The 27246-nt window shown below is 35.5% G+C and overlaps 1 non-coding gene and 2 pseudogenes across 1 annotated transcript; 1 reads left to right on the top strand and 2 right to left on the bottom strand.

The window, feature by feature from the left end:
• The window catches only part of LOC107868148, a 43316-nt pseudogene extending 34083 nt beyond the window's left edge, over positions 1–9233 (bottom strand).
• A 1365-nt stretch (positions 9234–10598) lies between these two features.
• On the top strand, positions 10599–10704 carry LOC124898313. The gene has a single exon (XR_007055287.1). It is a non-coding gene; the product is annotated as a small nucleolar RNA R71 (small nucleolar RNA).
• A 6704-nt stretch (positions 10705–17408) lies between these two features.
• LOC107869054 lies at positions 17409–22523 on the bottom strand (annotated as a pseudogene).
• Positions 22524–27246: the final 4723 nt, after the last annotated feature.

Below are 27246 nucleotides of genomic sequence, written 5' to 3'. Positions count from 1 at the left end.
GGGTAAAATGGGTAAGTGGTGTATATATTAAGGATGAGGAAAGTATTTGGGAATGTAGTTGGTATTGGAAAAACTGAATTCCCCGAAGGAGAAAATATAGTGGGCTAGTATCAAGGAGGAAACTATAATCTATGTCCTACATGTGCCTATTCTTGTACAAGGAGAAACAATACCTTGTTGGTCCAGATAACTAAACTGGATGAAGCTTACTTAATTTGGAGCTAAATTATGCTCCTAGACAATGGGTAATTGTTTGGTTAGCCTACCAAGAAAGGAATTAGTGGCTGCGACATGGGAAGCAATGCTATATTATACATGGCAGGAAAGAAACAACAAAGTATCTAATTATCAGAATGTACAGGTGGATGTGAAGTTAGTGCAAATACATAGAGATATGTCAAAGGTTATACATGTTAAAACTTACTAAGAGGGCCGGTAGATGTCATGCTTTGGTAGGAAAACTATGTAATTAGAGTTGTTTGACTATTTTTCTGAGGTCTAGGTGTACTGAACAACTTATTTGGAAAGTGATGAAACATTATTGGCTCATTTGGTTGTAATTGTTTTAATGTTGGTTTGTCACAAATTTTCCCTACTCCCATTGTAATTTAGCACAAATTTGCCCTTAATTTTAATCGAGGGACACATTACATGCTCAGAATTAAATTACTATTTTCAATTTTAAATACCTAATTCCTTTATTGTTCTTTTCCGTTATTATTAGATGTATTTTGAGAATGTGAACTTGATGAAGGATGCTGTTTTCAGTGATGCTAACTGTAGCTTGGTTTTTTAGTCTTGATATTTTGCTGTCTCTATAGACTTTTTTGTTTCTGTAAGTTACTAGATTTTTAGAAGCTTTGTAGTGTGTGGTTGTTCTTTAGTTCAGCACAACTTAAGGAGCCATGTTTCCAGGTTTTGTGGGATATTTCAGACCACTTGTAATATATATTTTGCTATATGTTGTATGAATGAATATCACTGCCACTTCTCAGATTTTCTCTCCTTTTTTCATGTCTATTTTTTTCCTGAATATCACTGCCACTTCTCAGATTTTCTCTCCTTTTTTCATGTCTATTTTTTTCCTTCTCTCCTTCAATTGGCATGAGAGAAAGATTGATCTTTAAGGGACTATTTTTTCTGAGGAAAAAACAAAGCAAAGATCACCCAAAAATCTTTAACTTGTTCAGGCCTCTTTCTATCCAGTTTTATTTTCTCATGGCTTCTATCAGCTCTTCTATTTCACCTCCTATCTTTAATGGTGAGAACTATCAAGTGGGGCTGTTAAGATGAAGAAATACTTGAAAGGTCTTGGTTTATGGAAGTATGTTGAGGAAGAAAATTCTCTAGAACCTTTGAGAGCAAACCCAACTCTTCAGTAGATCAGAAATCATAAAGAAGAGATTGCGAAAGGTTCAAAAGCCTTGTCTTTCATTCATACAACCATCTCCGAATCAATTTTTACGAGGATAATGTCATGTGAAACGACCAAAGAAGCTTGGGATATGATGAAGCAAGAATTTCAAGGGAGTGATAGGACAATACAAATGCAAATATTGAATCTAAGAAAAGAATTTGAGATGTTAAGGATGAAAGAGACTGAAAAGGTAAAATATTATATTAATAGGATCATGAAAATTGTTAATCAGATTTGATTATTGGGAGAAAAGGTATAAGAGTAAAGGATTGTTGAGAAGGTGATGGTGATACTCCCAGAGAAGTTTGAAGAAAAAATCTCCTTAATAGAAGATACTTGGGATATGTCTCATGTCACGTTGAATGAACTATCCAACGCTCTTCAAGCTGTGGAGCAAAGAAAAGATTTTAGAGAGGAAGAGAGTTCAAATAAAGTTGCTCTTGTAGCTGCTCGAAAGTCTAAAGATCAGTCTGATGGTGAATCAAAAGGGAAATTAAATAGAAGACATGGCAAGGAGAAGAAGGAGTAATATAACAACAAAGGGAGATATAGAAGATCAAAGTATCCACCTTGTCCCTATTGTAAAAAGACTGATCATACGGAGAAGTTTTGTTGGTATAGACCTAGAGTTCAATGCAAGGTTTTCAAACAATTTGGTCATATGGATTAAGTCTGTAAAACAAATCAAGCGCAACCAGCTCAAGTTGATGAAAATATTGAAGATCATAAAGAGAAATTGTTTATTGCTTCTATTATTGGAGAATGCAATATAATATCTCAAGTTCATTATGTGTGGTTTGTTGATAGTAGATGTACACATCATATGACTGCTAACTTGAACAACTTTGAACGTTTGGACAAAACCTATTTTTCCAAAGTCAGAGTTGGAGATGGCAGACTCTTAGATGCAAAGGGCAAAGGAGAAGTTGATGTTCAAACTCCCTCAGGTATAAAGCTTATTTCTGATGTATTATTTGTTCCTGAAATTAGCCAAAGTCTTCCCAATGTTGGTCAGGTGCTTGATAATAATCATGCCCTATTATTTAAAGATAAAGCACGTGAAATCATGGATCTAACTAGTATAAAATTACTCACGGTCAAAATGCTCAATAGAAACTTTCCTCTTGATTGGAAACATACTGAGATTGGAGCTTATGTTGGCATATAAGATGACAATTATGTCTGGAATAAAAGGCTTGGCCCCATCAATTTTAAGTCTTTTAAAATGATGCAAAATAAGAAACTTATGATAGATTTGCCTTCCATGAATGAAAACTCTAATGTATGTGGAGTTTGTCAAATTGGGAAGCTAAGTCAATTACCATTTCCTATGAGTCAAGCTGGTGAGATACTAAAAAGATACAACTAATACACATTGATGTGTATGGACCTTGATAAAGCTCAAATTACACTCTTGAATGGGTGTAAGCGATCATTGTCAATATAAAACCCAACTAGGTTGGGGTCGAATCCTACAGGAACATGGTGTGAACTCAAGTTGTTTGCGATTTAATCTACTGATATTTTAATGTTTCCCAAAATGGGGGTTTAGGTTTAATAGGTTGTTGTTTGTCACTTTACTTATGGTGTTTGTAAATCAAGAGTTTATGAAATAACCAGAATTATGTTCACTAGGACTTCCAGTACATGACAGATGCTAAAAGTGATTCAAGATTCTCACGGGGGTAGGATAACAAGCTATCTTTATCGATGTTATCCTTAATTGTCTCTCGACCTACTTAAGCGTTTAACTCCCTAATCCTCTCGGACTTAGGGAATTTCTATTTACTGCCCAAAATTTTACCTCAGGTTAACCAACCTTGTTACAACACTGATTATTAAACGATGTATTTTTGAGTCCCAGTTGATAATTCACTTCCTACTATATTTGATTTCTTTCTCAAGCAAATTAAGGCAGGTGTGTCTACTATTTGCAACCAAAAGACGTTAATTAAAACTTTAGAATTATCAAGAAATCCTACCACCTTTTGAATCTTGAATACTTAGCACCTCATCAACATCTAACCCTAGATCCCACAACTCAGGTTAATGGAGTTTAGCCACTCATGATGTAATGAACGAAACACATAATTGAATTCATGATTTGAAAGATAAACTTACAAAGATGAATAATAACTAGGGAATAGCAGATTAGATAGCAAAGGAAAAATCCCAAAATACTGATAATAATCTCTCAAAAAATAGTTGTGTTGTTAAAGTCAAGAAGTAAAGAGAGAAAATATCAAAATATGCTGTCCAAAACTCAAGGTGTCGACCTTATGCGGAATAATAATAATAATAATAATAATAATAATAATAATAATAATAATAATAACAATGATAATGATGATAATACCCTAGAAAAAACTAAAACAAAGCTTTAAATAGTTTACCCTAAATCAGGAAACAAAATCAAGGTTACAACTTTTTCTCGAAATAGAAGACGACTATTGGTGATGCCTTATCAGGATCCTGATGACTTATCAAGAATGTCGTCAGGTCTGTTTCAAATCTGCACTAGTCCTATCTTAGGGTGACGGCAACTTCTGAAGGCTTATCAGGACTATGATGACTTATCAGAAATATCGTCATACTTTTGCTGTAATTCTCATGTCCTACCTAAGTCTGACGACATTCCTGATGACTTATCACCATTATGATGGCCTATCACAAAATGTCATCACAACTTTCACTTTAGGCCAATTCTATGTCTACTGATGACAACCAATTTGATAGCTTATCACAGGGATGACGACTTATCACAAATGTCGTCATCCACACTTGTCTTCAGATTTCTTCTAATTTCAACTTCTTTGCTTCATTTCATGTTGGTTTTCTGTCATATCAACTTAAACTGCAAAATCAAACATAAACAAATAAAAAATAACTAAAGTTGCTCAAGACCTTGGAATTATTTAGAGTTAAAAGCCTCAAATGTGTTAGTATATGCTCACACATCAACACTCTCAACTTAAAACCATTGCTTGTCCTCAAGCAACTAAAACATAACTAAGAGAATACAAAGTACAATTTCGTAGCTAACTACTCATATTAGATCAGAATAATTTCAGCCTCTCCAAGGTCAGTCAATTTAAGACTCATTGTTGATGTTTTGAGAAACAACTATGCAACTCACAAGCATCAAGATACGGCAAAAATTCAACAATAACAATCATGCCATACCAATATCACACTATGTAAACAAGTCAGTGACTTAGCAGCATACCCAATGTGCCCTCACAACAAAGAAATCCCTTTTTCACTCATATCCGAATTCGCATACATAAACATTGGGATAATCACAAGTTTTACTCTCAGAATGAAGTTCCAAACACTGCATATCAAATACCATAGGCTTGCCCTTATAGTCAGTACCCAAATCTTCAGGTAGGTCAGTTAGGATCACTTTAGAGATTTTCTTAGTCTTGCAATGTAGGTTAGGGGCTGGTATGATAATCATGGATATTTTAGAGTGACTACGCCTCCTTGAAACTACAATAAACTCTTACGGTTTCACTTCTCAACCTTCTTTTCTTCCTCTTCTTTTATTGATCACACATGCTCAAGATGGATGCGGTCTTTTCAATCATCATATTATCTTTTGATCATCTGGAACACAGCTTTCTCTTTTCTTATTCCTTTTTCACCGCACATAACTTTTTATTCTTTTCTCTTATTCTACCTCTCTTTATGCTCAATTTGCATCATGTACCTTTATGATAGCCACCCTCAACTTAGGCTGTTTGCCTAAGTTAAGGTGCACAGTATCCAAGGAGGACCAGGGGAAAAACAGGTTCATTGTGAGGTAAATAGAAAGGTGAGAGCTTTCATAGAAAGAAATAGGCATATAGGCTTAAATCAAGGATCAAGGGATATTATTCACCTTGGGAAGATCATTTAGGCTGAAAGTGGGTTACAATAAAAAATGGCCTATGATCCTTTCATAACCCCTACCCTACAACCTAGGAAGGACTAACAAGGCAAGTTCTAGATTCGGCACACAGCAGGAGCTGAGTATGACCTCACGCACACATGGCACACAAGTACATTGCATATCACTACTTATTCGATTCATGCAATTTGTTTAGCAAATATCATCAAGTCACCAGAATAATGCCAGAAAAAGATGCACCGCAGTCACAGATGAATGCAATTCACATGGTTATAAACTTAGATCAATGGAGAGGTGCTCAAAATTCACAAAACAAGCTAACTGCCTCAAGTACCTGTATTACTTCTAACTATCTACCAAAAATTATTACAACAACATCCTACCCTACACCCTCAACTTTAAATTAAAAATAAATCTAAACTAAGGGTTAGAGTATACCTGGAATGGATCAATTTTGGGGTTCATGGGTTACCTCCCATGCAGCGCCTGATTTAACATCACGGCATGACTCAAGTATCTTGATTACTTTAGACTTCATTGAGATAGCTAATGATGATACTTTTCATTGATTCTTTTGGACCAAGGTAAAGCTTGACACGTTGCCCATTTTCCTTGAAGGTACTGCCATCATTATTTTCAAGTTCCACTACTCCAGATGAGTAGACTTGGCTAACTTTAAAAGGGCCTGACCACTTAGATTTCAGCTTACCTGGGAACAATTTGAGTCTGGAATTGAACAGAAGCACCATGTCTCCCTTTTGGAAGTCTCGTTTCTCTATCCCCTAATCATGGTATTTTTTCATCTTTTCTTTATATAGATCTTCTCGTTCATATGCCCTGAGACAGAATTCATCCATCTTATTTAGTTGCCCCAGTCTTAGCTCTACTGCCTCCTTCCAATTCAAATTTAGCCTTTTGAGTGCCCATAAGGCTTTGTGCTCCAGCTTTATTGGTAGGAGGCAAGATTTTCCATAGACTAGATGAAATGGTGACATGCCAATAGGTGTCTTGAATACAGTCCGATATGCCCACAGGGCATCATAGAGCTTTCGAGACCAATCTTTCTGGCTAGCGTTCACCATTTTGGCTAGGATGGCTTTAATCTCTTGATTTGACACCTCCACTTTCCCACTGGTTTGTGGGTGGTATGGAGTAGCCACTCGATGTTACTTTACCCCATATTTTACTAAAGCAGGTCAAAATATTTTGTTGCAAAAAGGAGATGCTCCATCGCTTATAATAGTATGTGGTACTCTAAAGCGAGAGAAGATGTTCTTCTTGAGAAAAGAAACAACCCTCTTCCCTTCATTATTAGACAATGCTACAACTTCAACCCATTTCGAGATATAGTCAACAAAAAACTAAAATATACTTCACCTATACGAGCTTACAAAAAGACCCATGAAATCAATACTCCAGACATCAAACAATTCCACTTCAAGCATCTTAGTCAAGGGCATCTCTTGTCTTTTGGAGATTGACCCCTTCCTCTGACATTGGTCACATTTCAGCACAAACTCGTGGGTATCCTTGAACAATGTTGGCCAGTAGTAGCCACTCTGCAACACCTTTCTAGCCATTTGGTAACCTAAATGGTGACCCCTAACTGGGGAAGTATGACATGCTTCTAATATGCACAATACATCCACTTTCGGTACCCATATCCTTATAATATTATCCGCACATTGCCGAAAAAGATACGGTTCATCCCAGAAGTAATGAGTCACATCATGCAAGAATTTCTTCCTTTGATGGAAAGAAAGGTTTTCTGGGATGACTTCACCCACAACATAATTTGCATAATCCATGTACCAAGGTAGTTTTTCCACAGCGGTAGCCAGGATCTCATCATGGAATGCATCATTTATCTTTGTTTCATTACTAATTTCCTGTTCACCTTCCATTCTTGATAGATGATCTGCAACCTAGTTTTCACAACCTTTTCTATCTTTGACCTCAAAGTCAAATTCTTGCAGCAACAATACCCATCTAATTAGCCTTGGTTTTGCATCTTTCTTAGCCATCAGATACCTCAAGAAAGAATGGTTGGTATGGACCACTACTTTGGTACCAAGCAAATAAGCTCTGAACATCTCAAAGGCATACAGTACGGCCAAAAATTCCTATTCAATGATGGTGTAATTCTTTTGCATTCTATTCAGTGCTTTGCTACAATAATATATCGGATAAAATAGTTTGTCCCTCTTTTGTCCCAATATAGCTCCAAGGGCAACACCACTGGCATCACACATGATCTCAAATGGTTTTGACCAGGCAGGTGCTACAATAATAGGGGCCTCAACCAGCTTCTTTTAAGGCATTCAAATGCCTTCAAGAACTCATCATCGAAGGAAAACTTCACTAATTTATCCAAAAGTTTGCAAAGTGGATTTGCAAGCTTCGAGAAGTATTTTATAAATCTTCGATAAAAGCCAGCATGTCCAAGAAAACTATGCACTCCCTTCACTGAAATGGGAGGTGGTAGTTTCTTAATAACTTCCACTTTTGATCGATCAACTTCTATCCTTTTTTCGGAAATTTTATGGCCGAGAACGATGCCCTCCTTTACCATGAAATGGAATTTTTCCTAGTTAAGCACCAAATTAAATTCAACATATCTCTACAAGGCTAGTTTTAGATTTGCCAAACATATCTCGAATGAATCACCAACAACAGAGAAATCATCCATGAATACCTCTATGGTGTCCTCCACCATGTCTGAAAAGACAGATATCATACACCATTGAAAAGTAGTGGGCGCATTGCATAGCCCTAATGGCATCCTCTTAAATGCAAAGGTTCTATATGGGCATGTGAATGTCGTCTTCTCCTGATCTTCAGGAGCAATATAGATTTTGTTGTATCTAGAATAACCATCCAATAAGCAATACCACACCCTTCCAGCCAATCGATCAAGCATTTGGTCCATAAAGGACATCGGGTAGTGGTCTTTTAGAGTCCAAGAATTTAGCTTGTGGTATTCCATGCAAACACTCCACCCAGTTACAGGCCTGACTGAAATCAACTCATTCTTTTCATTAGCAACCACCGTCATGCCCCCTTTTTTGGGCACGTATTAAACTGGGCTCACCTACTTGCTGTCAAAAATACTCCTGCATCCAACCACTTAATAATCTCTTTCTTAACCACCTCTTTTATTGGTGGGTTAATAAGGCATTGATGCTCTATTATTGCAATATAATCTTTCTCAAGTTGAATTTTATGCGTGCAGATGCCCGGGGGAATGCCAATAATATCTGCGATGGTCCAGCCTATAGCCCTCTTGTGCCTTTGAAGTGCTAAAATAAGTGTGTTTACCTGTTGCTCATCCAAATCAGCCGTAATAATAACAGGTAGCATATTTCCTTTGCCCAAAAACATGTACCGTAAGTGTCCAGGCAGTTCTTTCAATTCTAACACTGGAGGCTCCTCAATAGATGGCTTGGCTGGTGGTGTTGGTCGATTAGCAAGTTCAAGGTATAGTTTTTTAGGAGCATAAAGATATAGACGCATTCCTGTCAAAGTACAAATGGTCTCTTTATATTCCCCGGTGCCTTCACTATTATAATTCATCATAAGTGTGGCTAAAGGTTCAATAACAAGTTGCTTAGCTATGGACACTTCCTGTTCATCCTCATAATAAACATCAACTACTGAGAACACACTTATTTCTTCATGTTTCTTCATTGACTTACCCACATCAAACTGGACCACTTCATCATTCATCCTGAATAAAAGCTTATTTGCACTCAAATTAATCAACACACTTACGATTACGAGGAAAGGTTGTCCCAAAATTATGGGCACCCCAAAGTCCACCTTGCAATCCAGAATGACGAAGTCTGCAGGGAATATAAAGTAGGACACCTTTACCAACACAACATGCAGAATGCCAACAGGTCGCTTTACTGACCTATCTGCCATCACGAGTCGCATATTGGTGGGTGTGGGATTTCCCAGACCCAACTTTCTATAAACAGTAAGTGGCATCAAATTAACGCTTGCTCCTAGATCACATAATGCCTTGGCGAATTCAATAATCCCAATTGTACAGGGAATAGTGAATGCACCCGAGTCTGGCTTCTTCCGCACGAAGGTCCTTATAGAAATAGTGCTACAATGGTGGAGATTTTCCTCTAATTCGTGTCTCATAGCTCTTTTTTAGTCACAAGGTCCTTCATGAATTTTGCGTATCCTAGAATTTGCTCAAGTGCCTCAATCAAAGGCATATTTATTGTTAATTGCTTGAGCATTGCCAGGAATTTGCTGAATTTTGTATGTCAGCCTTCTTTTTCAATCGTTGAGAAAAGGGAGGTGGTGGTCTTGGGATAGTTTTCAACACCGCTTCCTCTTCTTTCCCTCTTTCCTTCTCTAAAGCATTGACAGAACTATCTATCTTCTCAGACTCCACTGGATTGCTTTCTTCAGATTCATCAACAACTACCTCACCATTTATAGATTTTCCCACAGAAGGGCAAGGTAATATCTTACCACTCCTAGTTGTAATTGCCATACATGACCCATTATTCTATGGATTTTGAACCGTATTGCTTGGTAATATTTTGCTCTTTCTCTGGTTGAATGCAGCAAAAAGTTGGCTCATCTACAACTCCTACTGTTTGATGGCAGTAGAGTGTGAGTGCACCAACTGACTGATAGATGTCAGATTGGTCTTCATGATGATTACACCATAGCTGGTTGCCTTAACTCCCTTCAATAATTTCTCCATCATGTCCTCCATGGACATCTTTCCAGAGCTAGTTGCAGCAGCTTCCCGATTTTCAAGAGGAACATATAAACCACTTCTGTCATTATTTCTTCTCCAGTTTCCTTTCTCCCTGTCTTTGTAACAAGACTTGTCATAAATGTTCCGACCTTGATTTCCTTGGCTGTTGCCTCAAAAACCCCCTAATTATTTACATAATTTGCCTCTTCTTCAGGCTCCATATCCACTCGGTCTTGAGATGTTGCAACTTTTACTTTCTCAGTCTTCCCTAATAATAAAAGCTTAGTGAGCACGTCTATCTGAGTCTTTAGATGGGCCATGTCTTGATCCTGCTCCTCATCTCTGCTGCATTGTTCAGCAGACATACCAACAAAAATAGTAGGGCTTGCTACCACAGACTCCCTGGTATGCCAAGCCCGACTCTGTTTGGTTATCCTATTTAGCATATCTGAGGCATCTTGAATAGATAGATCAACAAATAAATCACCAGTAGTATTATCTATAATTGTCTATTTACAAAGTTGAGGGTCCTGTATAAAGTCTCCATCAAGTGTAGGTCCATCATATTATGGTTCGGACACTGTGTTAGCTTCTTCTTGAATCTCTCCCAAGTCTCATGCAAATTTTCAGTAGGAAGCTGTCTAAAATTACTAATTTCGTCCCTCAACTGTACCCTTCTGGAAGGTGGGAAAAACCATTCTAGGAATGCTTTTTTCAATTGCCTCCAGTGGGTGACGGAATCAGGCATAAGCTCATTCAGCCACAATGTTGCCTCCCCAAACAGATACAATGGGAACAACCTCAACTAAATAGTGCTCTAGCCCACTCTTGGGTTATCAAAAGATTTGAAAATGGTGACAAAATTCACCAGATGTAGGTTCGAATCATCCCCAGGAAGGCCACCAAGCAACCCCTTTAGATTGAGGAGTTGGATCATAGTACTCATAATGTTGAACTTGGCTCCAAGTGCCAATGGTGGAGGAATAATTGCACCCATTGCACCTGCCCCATCCATGCCATCATCATCATCATTCAGATCATACTGGACTAGCTGGTACTCTTGTCTTGTTTGGAACGAAAGGTTCCGATTAACATTACATGGCACTTGTACAGTTATCTGATCTGCACGCCTTGGGTTACTAGGGTTCAATAACTCCTCATCCTTTAAATCTTCATCCTCAGGGTTTGGATGTCATGCATGTTGCTCGATATTTTGCACATTCACCTAAGCTCTAGCTAAGGCTGCCAGTCTGTCAGCCTCTTACTGTTCTGCTATTCTTCCTATTCGTTGTGGTTTCAGATTTAGCGGTAATAATGTTTCTTCAGAACTTCTAGTTCTTTCCATACATTATAAAATCTTGCAAATAAACAAAAACAACAAATAAACGTAAATCTAGGAAAGTTAACTAATAGTCAATTAGCGCATACAAACTTCAGCTTACAACCGTATTCTCCGACAATAGTGCCATTTTTTATAACACTTAAATTACACTCTTGAATAGGTGTAAGCAGTCATTGTCAATATAAAACCCAACTAGGTTGGAGTCAAATCCCACAGGGAATATGGTATGAACTCAAGTTATTTGCGATTTAATCCACTGATAGTTTAATGTTTCTTGAAATAGGGGGTTTAGGTTTAACAAGTTATTGTTTGTCACTTTACTTTTGGTGTTTGTAAATCAAAAGTTTATGAAATAACCAGAATTATGTTCACTAGGGATTTTGGTACATGGCAGATGCTAAAAGTGATTTAAGATTCTCACGGTGGGTAGGATAACAAGCTATCTTTATCAATGTTATGCTTAAATGTCTCTCCACCTACTTAAGTATTTAATTCCCTAATCCTCTCGGACTTAGGAGATTTCTATTTACCGCCTAGATTTTACCTCAGGTTAACCAACCTTGTTACAACATTGATTATTAAACGAAGTATTTTTGAGTCCCTGTAGATAATTCACTTCCTACTATATTTGATTTCTTTCTCAAACAAATCAAAGCAGGTGTGTCTACTGTTTGCAACCAATAGATGTTAATTAAAACTTCAAAATTATTAAGAAATCCTACCACCTTTTGAATCTTGAATACTTAGCACCTCATCAAGACCTAACCCTATCTCCTATAACTCAGTTTAATGGAGTTTAGCCACTCATGATGTAATGAATGAAATAGATAATTGAATTCATGATTTGAAAGATAAACTTACAGAGATGAATGATAACAAGTGAATTCTAGATTAGATCACAAAGGAAAAATCCTAAAATACTTATTATAATCTCTCAAAAAATAGTTGTGTTGTTAAAGTCAAGAAGTAAAGAGAGAAAATATCAAAATATGCTGTCCAAAACTTAAGGTGTCGACCTTGTGTGGAATAATAATAATAATAACAATTATAATGATGATAATCCCATAGAAAACCCTAAAACAAAGCTTTAAATAGTTTACCCCAAATAAGGAAACAAAATCAAGGTTATAGCTTTTTCTCGGAATAGACGATGACTATTAGTGACGCCTTATCATGATCCTGACAACTTAACAAGAATGTCGTCAGGTCTTCTTCAAATCTGCACTAGTCCTGTCTTAGGTTGACGGCAACTTCTGATGGCTTATCAGGACTGTGACAACTTATCAGAAATATCGTCACACTTTTGCTCCAATTCTTATGTCCTGCCTAAGTCTGACGACATTCCTGACCACGTATCATCATTATGATGGCCTATCACAAAATGTCGTCACAACTTCTACTTTAGGCCAATTCTCTATCTACTAATGACGACCAACCTGATAGTTTATCACAGGGATGAGGACTTATCACAAATGTTGGCAGCCACACTTGTCTTCACATTTCTTCAAATTTCAACTTCTTTGCTTTATTTCATGTTGGTTCTCTATCATATCATCTTAAACTACAAAATAAAATATAAACTAATCAAAAATAACTAAAGTTGCTCAAGACCTTGCAATTATTTAAAGTTAAAAGCCTCAAATATGTTAGCATATGCTCACACATCTGACCTATGAGCACTCCTTATAATGGAATCAAATACTTTATTTATTCATTGTTGACCTTACAAAGTTTTGTTGGGTTTACTTTTTGAAGCAAAAATCCGAAGTATTTGTTGCGTTTCAAAAATCTAAAGCAACTGTTGAAAATCAATGTGTCTCTCTGATAAAAATCTTAAGGTCTGATAATGGGATTGAGTTCACTTCAAATCAATTTAAGGATTTCCTTCAGAAAGTAGGAATTCATCATCAACTTACTATTACTTACAGACCACATCAAAATAGTGTAAGTGAAAGGAAAAATAGGTCCATTATGAATATGGCTAGGTGTTTTCTATTTGTTAAAGGGCTGCCTAAGGTGTTATGGGCCGAAGCTGTCAATACCACTATCTATCTTCATAATAGATTATTGAAGCATAGATTGAATCCAGGCCAATAATCTCACATCTTAAATTATTCGGCTGCATATGTTACTCTTACATTCCCGAAGTTAAAAGGGACAAACTTGATCAAAGAGCCTATGTTGGAATATTTGTGGGCTATAGCAGCACTTCGAAGGCTATAACATTTTAAATCCTATTTCACAACAAATACATATGAGTCGAAGTAGTAAGTTTGATAAGAATGCTATGTGGGACTGGACGAATATGACTATTTCTTCTTTACATATCACTAATCAAGAACAACGTGTCCAAGAAGAAGAATCAATTCTAGATTTAGAAGATTCTTATGATTTTGCAGTAAGAGGTACCAGATCAATTGAAGACATATATAGCAGATGCAATGTTTCTATATTGGAGCCAATAAGTGTAGACAATCCATTGCAATTCCAGAATGGAGGGCTTCCATGGAGGAGGAGCTCAATGTGATTAACAAGAATGATACGTGGGTACTTATACCTAGACCTCACAACAGGCAGATTCTTGGAACTATATGGGTGTTCAAGACAAAGTTGAACTTGGATGGCACACTCAACAAGTACAAAGCAAGGTTGATCTTAAAAGGGTATGCCCAACAACATGGAATTGATTTTCTTTTAAACCTTTGCTCCAGTTGTAAGGTTTGATACCATCAGATTGCTTCTTGTAGTTGCAGCATACTAAAGGTGGAAAGTATTTCAACTAGGCGTAAAGTTTACTTTTCTTAACGGGTTTCTTGAAGAGAAAATTTATGTAGAGCATCCTGAAGGTTTTAGAGGAACTGGTGATCAGGTATACTTGTTGAGAAAAGCACATCATGGCTTGAAGCAGGCACCTAGGGCCTGGTATGCATGAATTGATAGTTACTTACTGAATTTGGGGTTTAATAGAAGCTACAATAAAGTAACCTTGTAAATAAGACCTTAAATAGATAAGTTTCTTATAGTTTCCCTTTATGTCGATGATCTATTGGTGATTGACAGCAGCACAAAGTCTACCATAGACTTCAAAGAGCAAATGAAGAAGATTTTTGACATGAATGATCTGGCAAAGATGACTTATTTCTTGGGAATGGAGGTTAGTCAATCTTTTAATGGGATTTTTATTGCTCAGAAGAAATATGTTGTCAAAATATTAAAAAAATTTTGTCTTGAAGTATGCAAACCAGTAAGTACGCCTGCAGTTCAAGAAGAGAAACTAACAAAAAAGGATAAATCTGGTTTGGTTGATGCTTCACTTTTTAGAAGTTTGCTTGGTTCTCTATTGTACATATCTTCTACAAGGCCTAATATTATGTACACAATAAGTGTGTTGTCAAGGTTTATGCATTCACCAACTGAAATTCTCCTCAAACTAGCAAAAAAAATTTTGAGGTACATTCGGGGCACCTTTGATTATGGTCTGTTTTATAAAAGAACCACAACTATGAAATTGTTGGGGTTCAATAATCGTGACTGGGTTGGGTCACAAGATAACATGAAAAACACTTCCGAATATTATTTCACTTTAGGATCAGATGTCATTTGTTGGTGCAAAAAAAAGTAGGGGTCTGTGGCTCAATCAACTACTGAAGTAGAGTACGTTGATGCCTCAGGTGCTGTTAATCAATCTTTATGATTAAGAAAAATTTTGAGCGACTTGGCATTTCAGCCAAGTAAAGCAACAGAAATCCTTTGTGATAACAAGTCTGCAGTTGCTGTGGTAAAGAATCCAGTCTTTTATGGAAAGACTAAACACATTAAAATCAAATATCATTCTATTCGAGAAGCTAAAAGGGAGAATGAAGTTCAAATTCTGCATTTTGTGGTAAAGATCAGCTAGCTGATATTTTTACTAAAGCATTACAGAAATAGATATTTGAGCTTCTTAGAGCTAAGCTTGGAGTAACCAGCAGCACTTGCATCAAGGAAGAGTGATGAAGGATGCTGTTTTTTTAGTGATGCTAACTGCAACTTGGTTTTTTAGTCTTGATATTTTGCTGTCTCGTAGACTTTTTTGTTGCTGTAAGTTACTAGACTTTTAGAATCTTTGTAGTGTGTGGTTGTGCTTTAGTTCAGCACAACTTAAGGAGACATATTCCCAGGTTTTGTGGGATATTTCAGATCACTTGTAATATATATTTTGCTATATGTTGTATGAATGAATATCACTGCCACTTCTCAGATTTTCTCTCATTTTTTTCATGTCTGTTTTTTTCTTTCTCTCCTTCAGCACTATTAAGAGGAATTACTTCAATTTAATATAAAGCTATAGTTAGAAATAGTTACTATTTTTGTCTTGAATTGTTAAGTCGACCCTTATTTTGGGTTAGATTTATTTTTTTCCTATTTTTTATGTGTGTGGGGGGGGTGGGGGACTAAAGTGACACTTACTTTCGGAAGGAGGGAAGATTATAGAAGAGCAAAAATACAGTAGGAACATATGGAAGTAAAAGTGGTTGTCATTATATTTTGAGGCTTTAACGCTTTGGCATGAAATACTTCAATTAGAAGCATTTTTGAAGTGTTTCTGTATTATGTAACAAAATAGATATTGGAATATACCAAACCACTGTGTCTCATTGAAATTGCAACATTAATTGGGGGAGATTTTATTTTTCACCTTCAATTTAAAGGAATCTCACTAGTTACAGACAAACCGAAAAATTTTAAAAACATTGCATGTCGATCAACATTGTCTTTGTGATATGATGAGGTACACTAACTAATTTAGCTCATTTCTTTTCTCTATTTTTGACCGAAATAATTCTGTAGCGTGTTGTGAAATGTCAAAATTACTATTCTTCTGCTTTGTTTATCACATTGTTTTGCTCTATATGATCTTTTATGCCTTTTCTATTATTTTCTATGCCTTGTTCTACCTATGTATTATCTCTTTCAAACTACTTTTTTACGTGTTATTTGAATCGAGTGTCTCTCGAAACATTTTCTCTATCTCCATGAGGTAGGCTATTGGGATAAGATATGCATACATTCTGCCTCCCTTAAACTCGCCCATGGAAATACACTCATTATGTTTTTGTTGTGAAATGCCTTTAAGGCTCTTTTGCCTCTATGGTGTAGAATCTACTCGTTCATTACCTTCAGTAATTTATGTATCAATTTTTGACAGTCCCTGAATAACAATCCAGATTTTATTGATTAAATACCAAGAAAGTACAAAAACCAAAAGTTACAAAAGACTTTTGCATTAAGCCCATTTACAACATCTCCCTAGAAACTCCAGAAAGTCCTATATTATCAATGTAACTAACCAACAAAACAAATTATGTAAACACTCATTTTAACTCTAGATCTATGATCTTTTTGCCCATCATAACAAATTTCTTTCTTTCTAGCCCAGAATATGCACAACGTTATAGTTCTTCTGATTTGCTTCAAAGCCTTATGCATTCTAAGATGTCACCAACTCTCCAATAATTCCTTCATACTCTTGAGGCACGATCCAAGATATCCCACAAATAACTCAAAAAAATAAAATTCCCAACTTTGCCTAGCTATTCTGCAATGCATAAGAAGGTGCTTGTTCCTCCATTTCATTAATCCTATTTTCATCATATTCTTTTCATTAAGTTATTTCCATTTTCTTAGCCTTGTCCTCTTCCTTCTCTTTCATCTTTTTTTTTTTGTGAAGAAATTAATCAACCCTTAAAAGGAATCTTCAACTTCATTGCCCTTTAACACTTGTTCTGCCACTTCTTCTATTGCCACATCAGTTATTTCAATCAATTCCTCAATTTCTTGTAGCAACTTATGATCTTTAATCTCAAGTACTTGGCAGCAAGAAGTTTAATGCCATAAGGCGTGCAATATGTCATGTGAATATTCATGCCAATCCTTCCAGGTCGCAACAATGTAGGATCAAATTTCTCTATGCGATTTATTGTGAAATTATATAATTCTTTTATCTCCACGGCTCAATATCATCCATCAAAGAAATTCAGTAGACCTGACAAAGTCACCCGTAATTAAAACGAAAAGTATCACGAGTACATTTACTTATACCAAATCCAAATTTTGCCAATAATTGACTCTTAATGTGTTCAGTAAAAAATTGTCTGTCAAATCTGCCGGCGGTGACACATTATAACAATTTGTAGTAATTGATTAGTTGTACTTAATCCTGGAATAGCGGGATCAAAATCTCTTATCTTCCACTTTGGTCACACTCTGACTAAAAAAATTTATTATGTATACAGATACTAGTGTATTTTGTCATTTTGCATTTGAAACACACATTCGGATTAATCTAAGATCATACCAATTAGGAATAGTAAAGATAGGAAATGGAATATAAAAGTCCAATTTACCATGCTTTCTTGATGATAAAAACCATTTGAATGTACAACAACAGCTCGACTAGCCATATTGTCTAGCAAGTCAATAGTACAATCAACGTCCTCAACCTCCAAAATTGATGTATTGGTTGTGGAAACCAACAACTTCGTTAAATCCGGATTCCTTCTTAGTGTAGTCAACTCCAATCACATATATTTCAAAGTTCAAATAATTTGTTGTTGTAGCAATCAAGCTAGATTTCCCAGTCAATGGAGGATCAAACAAGAATTACCCTCTTTTCCATGCCTTCCTTACATTCCTGCAATACTCTTTCCTTGTCTTGAATCTCTCTGAATCCTCCAAGGTCATGTATTTTTGGTCTGATCCCATCACAATCACCTCAAAAGTGGTGAGATGATCATGATTCACCGGCTTCCCCAAGTCATGTCAATTTTACATAATTTTGTAATCCACAGTGCGAATTGTGAATTTATTGTTTTCATGTTTTTGCAAGTTTGCTCCTTTCATATATTGAAAGCAAGAATTAAGGATAATTTTCTTACTTTTCTGGTGAAATGTCTGCTTAAATTACCTGATTTCATATTTCATAGTGAAAGTCAGGTCCTTAGGTTGTAGAAGCATTTAGGCTTTATTTTTCTACATAACCAAATCCACTTGAATGTCTGTCCATTGTCAAATTAGAAAGGGAGAGCAATGATAGAAAGGTAAGTGAGTTCTCACCGTTCTAAGCATTCTGAGACATAATAACGGAGGAGGATAAAGACTAATGATAGGCAAATCTATTAATACTTTTTCCTTTTCCTCAACTCTCAACTATTGACATTATATAACACCAACCTCTCATTTGGTAAGAGGGATAACTAATCTCAAAATTAATTTTAGGATGATTTTATCCCATGTTATATTTTACATCATAAATATATTGTTTAGTGGTAAAATTAATCCCAGGATTATTTATTACTCATCTAAATGAGCCGTTAGTGTTATAAGATATCAATAGTTTAGAGACGAGAAAAAGGAGAAGTGTTAATAGACTTGCCTCTCATTAATCTTGGCCCTCCTCTACTATTCTGTCTCGGAATGCTTGGAATGGTGAAAAATTACCTTCCTATCATTGTTCTTCTCTTCTAATAAAATGACGTACCCTGATTCTTCTCCTCAGACTATCAACTCAAGGATTTTTCTTGTTCTTGAATTGATGGATCACTTGTTGAAATTTCGCCACAAATGTGGATCTAGGATCTAATCACAAATATGGTATACGAAAACTCGTGAATCACCACCATATATGAAGACTTCATAATTTGTGGAAGACTTGCAGATTGCCACGAGAGAGATACATATATTTCTTTCCTCTTCTTCATATGATCTTTTGATTATGGATACTTCCTCTCCAATTCATTGAATCTTCGAGAGTTATGTAACACCCTATTTATAGTTATGAAGGAAGAAAATTTAAGTGTAGATGAACTCTCTTAGCTAGCTTTGTTTTGATTGGCTCATATGAGTCATCAAGTTTATCATAAACTCTATGTGATAAGGCTGCATTTAATTAGCCAAGACATGTCATTTAGGACAATGGGCGGTCTTTGATTGGAGTTTAATATGACTAGGAGTGCTACATCATCTGAATACATGACATCATCTTATTAGCCCTTGATTTAACTTGGCGTGCCACATCATTTAACACATGGCAAGGGCCCCGAGCTATTGGAGCGGGCTCATTACTTTAAGACCAACTCAATGGACTAGTTCATATGAAATTGGACTTTGCTTTAAATCCATATCTTGGACTTAATATGATCGTGATTTGGGTTTGATATTTATTAAATTAATGAATCTATCTAAATTCATTGTAGATTTAATTCCATAAAATTCCCAACTCTAAAAATACTTTGAGATTTTTTTCTTTTTTTGATAACTGTGGTGTCGAAGCCAATTTGTGTACACTTAGATTAATTCCATTGGATACCTATCACCTTCAAGATCTTGCTTTATTTTTATGTGCCTAATGTGAGATAAAATAGCAATTAATATATTGATTATTGATTTTTTATCTACAAGAAATTGAGGGGAAACTGGATGAAATGGCTATTGAGGAAAATTCAAAATTATAGCGAAATCATGTGAACACAATGATGTCGCCCAAATTACACCTCTAAGAAACTATAATGATGTCGCTTGTAAAATATAGAACCCAACGAGGTTGGGTCAATCCCATAGGAAATAGGACGAAAATCTATCACAAGTTTGCTAATGAAACTGGCAAGTGCAGAAAGTATATGAGGGGTTCTGTAAGAATAGTAGTAAGAGTAAAAATTGCTGGAAAATAGGTTGTAATTAGTATGAGACGATCACTAGGATTCTGTTCTCCAAACTTCTTAACTCCACAGACTTATCGTGGTCATTGAACTATCTTGGCGCCTTGTATGCAGAATCTTTCAAGTTATGTATCACTTAACCATCTCTCGACTTTCGTTTGGGTGAATTTCACTCATCTCCTCTAAATAACCTCTAATTGTTTTTAGATTTGGCGAGCATCTGGAATAAAAAGTGATTTACAACTCTATTGTTCAACAATTGCGGCATTGGTTTCAGAGTGTCGCATACTAATCCTTGTCCTGGATCCTAGATTAAATATCTTCTCTCGGTCTCAAGTTAATTAGATGAAAGTTGGTAGCTTCAAATTACTGTCTTGATCTTCTTTTTCCAATCTCTACCTCTTTCTCATGTTAGTATCAAATACAGGCGGGTTCCTAACATTTGTAAAAGTTAAGAAGGTAATCAAAAGGAAAAACAACCACAATACATGCATGAACACAAATTAGAATGACTTTGCACTTCCTCTGTTTTCTTAATCCATCAAGTAGTTGGTTTTATTTTTAAATAAAACAATTAATTTTAATAAAACTAATTAATTAATTTTAATAAAATCGACCACACGTGGTCGATTTTTTATTTAAATTAATTAATTAATTTTAAAAAAACCGACCACATGTGGTCGGTATTTTTATTTAATTAATTATTTATTTTTTACAAAATCGACCATGTGTGGTTGATTTTTAATTAATTTAATTAATTACAAAAGTCGACCACTTGTGGTCAATTTTTGAAAATATTCCCAGAAAATCGATCACTTGTGGTCGGTATTTGAAAATATTCCCAGAAGACCGACCACTTTTGGTGGATTTCTGAAAATCTTTTTCAAACACTGACCACGAGTGGTTAGTTTTTGTAAATTTTTTCCAAAAAATCGACCACATGTGGTTAGTTTTTTTGAGATTTTTTTTTTAAAAAATAAAAGCCTTATATATGCTACATTTCATCAACCAGTCAAACAAATGAGCATAGAATATACACGCTACATTTCATTCAAGCAACCAAATACAATACAAGTCTAAAAACATACATAACATACAAAAGTGTAAAAACTACAAGTCATCTATAAATCCAAATTACAACACATACAAAAGTAAAAAACCTACCACTCATCATCATCGTCTTCGTCATCCGTATCCTCAGCAACACATAGAGGATCTGATTCCTCATCTATGCTAATATCATCCAGTGGACATAAACCTTTTGCAGCCCGAACTGTATCACCAGGACATAGAGGAATAATCCTTGCAGATCGAATAAAAGAGTTAAACTACTGCTGTAGCATCTTGATTGGTGATGTTGTTTTCTCCTTCTTCTTCCCCCTCTCTCTCTGTACAACAAGCTCTTCAGTGAGTTTAGAAACCGTAGTTCTTAGTGATTCAACGGTTTCTCTATCAACCGATAAGGTATAGGATATCGGGTTAAATGCAGACCTAACATTCTTGCTATCACATTTTCTGAGGTATCCGTAGTATTGGCCTTTAACTGGAGGACCCACAGTTTCTCTCCATAACTCCTTCTCAACATCTTCAGGTATTGTGTCACGCTGACTTTTAGGAAGCTGAGTACTACAATACTTATTAACGAGCTGCATATGTTTGTCCTATAATCAAAGTAAAGTTAAAATTAATAGTAGAAAAATATTATACTACAGTTAAAATTAATAGTAAAATAATATTAAACTACTTGTACTTGAATAATATCAACTTTGAGAAAAATATTCATAACAGGAAATTTGATTCTTACATGGGCAGCATCTGCACGAGGCTCAACCCAGACATCTTCATCAGTTGGGTTCTTTCTCTTCTTCATATGCGTCTCCTCCAATATCTCATTGTGTTGTGTCTTCCTACCAAATTTTTTCCTTCATATGATAAAATTATTAATGTTCAAATAATTAAAATTTAAATAGAAACAAACAATTAAAACTGTAAAAGTTACATATCATTTTTCCTCCATAGTAATCTGACTAACTGCACCCGCAGTATGTAGTGAGTCACCCTTGGATGATGCCCTAGCTTTCTTTCCTTTCTCACTCAACAATTTATATTCGTCGCTATACCACTAGTGAATATAATCTTGCCACATGGGTTCCAGTATAAACCCTAGTCGTACCTTGTTTGTTCTGGCATAATCCAACAGACCATTGAATCTGGATCTAGTTCTTCTATAAAAATTCCTCCGTATAACATTTTATGCGCGTCATCCCACCAGTAATATTTCTACAACAAAAACAAAATATAATATTCAATTTTTTGTTCTAACAATTTGTTAAGTAGTCAATAAGTTAAATCCTTACATGAAATTCTTTAAAAATTTTATCTCTTTCATGTTCTGGAACCTTTTTATCAACTGAATAGCCGCTGAAGTTCTGACAATTGCATTTAGTCATAATTTTTCCAACTCCAGCATCGGGCCTAAACCTACAACACAAGATTAAACAGTAATTTCATAGAGCATATTAATACAGTAAATGAAAAATGAATATTGCTGTTATATGTAAAAATCTTATCCTATCTCATATGGAATAATATACCGCCTCCGATAATCATCTCTGTCTCCGAGTTCCTCCAAGATGAAGATTCGTCAACCCAATAGATCAAGTAGAATCACTGTGAGAACGTGGGTGACTACTAACAGAAGGTACTGATGATGATAGATGTCTGGATATGCCACCGGTCGTCTGATAGTACTATGATGGCGGTGTCACGGTGATGGGAGCAGAATGAGTCACTATAGACCCATGAAGTGGATCCACATGCGTAGGAGCAAGAACTGAATGCAGCGATAACCTAGAATATGAGGGTCATGTTGGTGCGTCAGCAAGCTAACCCTCAGATATAAGAATACCTGTCTATCGCCTCTAAGGTGGAGGTTTTTTTTCTTTTTTGTTTTTGAAGGGTCAACTTTTTCCATACCTTTGTCACCTATACCTTCCATCTAATTATGTAAAGTTAACAAGTAGTTAGTCCTTACAAAATGAATATAAAAGAAAACATTCCAAGTAACTAATTTCAAGTTACTAATTCACATTTCAAATCGCTCCAACAACATGAGATAGACAAGAATATTTCTATTACTACAAAATTATGGAAAAGTGAAAACAACAATCTTACACAGTATATTACATATCAATCTTAAACAAGAAAAATAAAGGTAAATAGTACAAAGCATAAAGACATCAATACATAATAAATACAACCTACACAAACTAATCCTCCTCTCATGAAGATTCTCCACTAAACCATTCACCCTCTTCAGAAGTTTCCTCATCTTCTACCTACTCAGCCTCTTCTTCTGCAATATTAAATTTTTCAAATATATTTTCCAAGGGGATTCAAACTATCCACTAAGTTAATGTCCACTAGCTGGTGATCAATCTGCATTTCATTTTGATATGTAGTCTCCAAAATATTCTCAACTTCCACCCATCCTATAGGCTTTGTTTTGATTACAGCCCACCAATCAGACTTATCACTGTGCAATGAATAAGGAGCATAATACACCTTTTTAGCATTTTGCGCTAGAACAAAGGGATCGTAAACAAGATACTATCTATTGTGCTTCACTTCAATGATATTACGCTCCTTATTTACTCTTGTTCTTGGATCAAACCACTTACATCAAAAGAGGACAATTTTTTTAGTGGGAAACCAGCATACTCTAGTTCTAAGATCTCATGTATGATGCCAAAGTAATCAAAATTATCATTACCCTTAACCCAAACACCACTATTGTTTGTTTTCCTTGTTATGGAGTGTTCTTCGGTGGAAAATTTAAACCCATTTACTGTGTAATAGGACATTGTATGATCTTCAGCTGGTCCCAAAGAAATACCTCTCAAGAACTGATCGTATGTGGCTGCATTTGGTGACTGGTGTACCTAAAAATATTATATATATATATATATATATGTGTGTGTGTGTGTGTGTGTATGTGTGTGTGTGTGTTAGTTAAAGAATGTGTAAATGTTTAAAATTTATAAAAATATTATTACACTTACAAACATCATATGTAAACCATGTTGCCAAGGATGCATACACTTGATTTTCATGGAATTGAGTGTTAAATGAACTGAAGATCCAACATGCGAAACACAATTAGTTTTCTTAAGGGAATGAGTAAATAAATAAGATATGTTAATTTTTAATCTCCTTACTTCAAAGAGGGATCAACATTCGAGCAATTTGGCAAGATATATAAAGTTGCTGATTTGTGCTCCATGGTAGTGAGCCAGCGAAATATGGTCTTTTTAGCCTTACAACAAGATTGATCGAAAATTGATATTGGTTACAAATGAGGCTCATTCTCATCGTCCTGATGATGATTTGGTATATTTCTTGACTAAGAAACCTCATCACGAAAATAGTATGAACAAAATTGAGACATTTCTCTTGCAAGATATGCCTTAACTATAGAGTCTTCCACCCTATGTTTATTTTTGGGACCCCTTTATAGTTTTCCAATTGGCCTACACAATCTTAAGATTAGATGTTTACTATATTAAACAAAGATATGTATGAATTTAAATATATTGCAATTGTTTACCATTCGAATGGATACATCCACCTAGTTTGAACTAGACCGCCTAGTCGAGCTTCATGCACAAGGTAAATGGAAAGATGTTCCATCACATCGAAGAACCCTGATGGAAAAATATTCTCCAACTTATTGGTGATAACAACAATGTTACTTTCCATTAGCGCCATATTTTCTTCTTTTAATGTGGTGGCACATAAGTCTTTGAAGAACAAACTAATCTCTGCTATTGATTTCCATATGTTTTCAGGTATACCAATAAAAGCAATTGAAAGTAATTGTTCTATGAAAACATGAAAATTATGACTTTTCATTCCATGCAAGATTTCTTGTCCCATATCAACCCTCTTTCCCAAATTTGAGGCATATCCATCAGGCATCTTTAAACTTTGGATCCACTCATATATTTGTCGCTTTTAGTCCAACTTGAATGTAAAACTAGCCTTGGGCTTAAGAACATTGCCATTGGGCCCCTCCTGTAAGTGTAATTCTCTGTGCTTTCAATATTCTAGTAAGTCAAATCTGGCCTTACGATTATCCTTTGTCTTGCCGGTGGCATCCATAACTGTGTTGAACAAGTTGTTAAAATAGTTCTTCTCAGTATGCATGACATCAATATTATTTCTAAGTAAATTATCTGGCCAATATTTTAACTCCCAAAATATAATTTGCTTAGTCCAGATATGCGAAACTCCATATCCATCAAGCTTATACAATGGTTCCTCGCTAACTTTAGGCAAATCCTGAACTATCTTCCAGATGTCATGACCGCATAACCTTGGAGGTAGACCATCAAGTTCTGTTCTATTCCTTCCGAATGCATTCTTGAGTCTCTCATGATCAGGTGGAAAGAAACAACGATGACAATCAAACCATGAATTTTTCCTCCCATGTCCCAATGTGAAAGATTTTATTTTTTCCATGTAGTATGGACAAGCCAACTTTCCAGCTGTCATCTACCCAGACAACATTCCATAAGCAGGAAAATCATTAACAATTCACATTAGATATGCATGTAGATTGAAATTCTATTTAAGTGAGATGTACCAAGTTTTAACCCCCTCATGCCAAAATTTGAAGTTCATCAATCAAAGGTTGCAAGTAGACATCTATTCCGCTTTTTGGATTACACGGGTTAGGAACAACACAATTAAGAAATATATAGGGACTAGTCATCAACATTTCAGGAGGAAGTTATATGGGGTGATAAATATAGGCCAACAAGAAAATGGTACAGCCCTAACTAAAAAAAGGAGAGAAGCCAACCACACATAACCCCAAATGAATATTTCATAGCTTAAATGCAAAATCTGGACAAGTTGCATCAAAATGCTTCCAAGCCTCTCCATCAGATGGATGACATATAACACCAGTGGGCCTTCTATTTTCACTGTGCCATCTCATATGAGGAGCTGAGCTGTTTGAAGCATACAACCTCTTCAACCTTGGTATTAGAGGTAAATAATGCATCACTTTGATATCAATTTTATTTCCACTACAACCACGCTTATATCAAGGGTGTTGATAAAACTTACAGGAGGCTAGGTTAGCATCTCCCTTAGAGTATAACATGCAGCCATTTTTACAACAATCAATTCTAACTTAGGAGAGACCTAACTTTGACACCAATCTTTTTGCCTTATAGAAAGAATTAGGAATCTATAAGCCGGGGTCAACTAACTCTTTAATAAGGACTATCGTTGAGTCCATTCCTTCTTCAACAATATTTTAGTTAGATTTAATACTTAATAATCTAATAGCAACAGACAAACGAGAGTACGAACACCTGTCAAACAAAGGATGACTAGCAGCATGCAATTGTTCATAGAATTTGCCTGCTTCTATATTGAGAATATCTTCGACATTTTCCCTAAAGTTTCCCTCGTGTTGCATCCCAAAAGCATCATGCACCATTTTGTTATCTTAGTGTCTTGGTAGTTATTATGCCCTGCATACCTACTACTTTCACCAACGACAAAGTTATTTGGCTCAACATCACCATCAATAGAACACAATCTTAAAAAGTCCTCGTGAAAGCCCCTTCTATAAATATGTTCCTTCACAACTTCTTCTTTTAAAAAACATGTACCATCACATCTAACACAAGGACAGCGAATAGTCCGAAAACATGACCAAGCGTCAAATGTCTTAGCATGTTTAATAAATCGTCTAACACCTTCAACAAATTCAACCCTAAGACCCATTCTATTATCATTATACTGTTGATACATCCAGCTATAATCAGGTTCCATCGACACAATCAATCAGATTCAACTAATTAGTTCAAGTAACAAAAGTTTACATTTCAAGTACCTAAATTCAAAATGAAAAAGTTCTTAATTACAAGTTACCAAACTAAACCACATTCAAAACAAAAATTTATATTTCAAGTACATACACTTAATAAATTTCAAGTCACTAAGTCACCACCCAAGTCATCAAACTAAACAACATTCAAAATAATAAATCCACCTTTCAAGTAACTACACATAATCAATTTCAAGTGACTAAGTCACCTCTCAAATTAACAAACTAAACTACATTAAAAATAAATATTCACATTTCAACTAGTTACA

This window comes from Capsicum annuum, chromosome 4, assembly GCF_002878395.1.
Source record: "Capsicum annuum cultivar UCD-10X-F1 chromosome 4, UCD10Xv1.1, whole genome shotgun sequence".
NCBI classification, from domain to species: Eukaryota; Viridiplantae; Streptophyta; class Magnoliopsida; order Solanales; family Solanaceae; genus Capsicum; species Capsicum annuum.
This window is presented reverse-complemented; position numbering and strand designations above follow the sequence as displayed.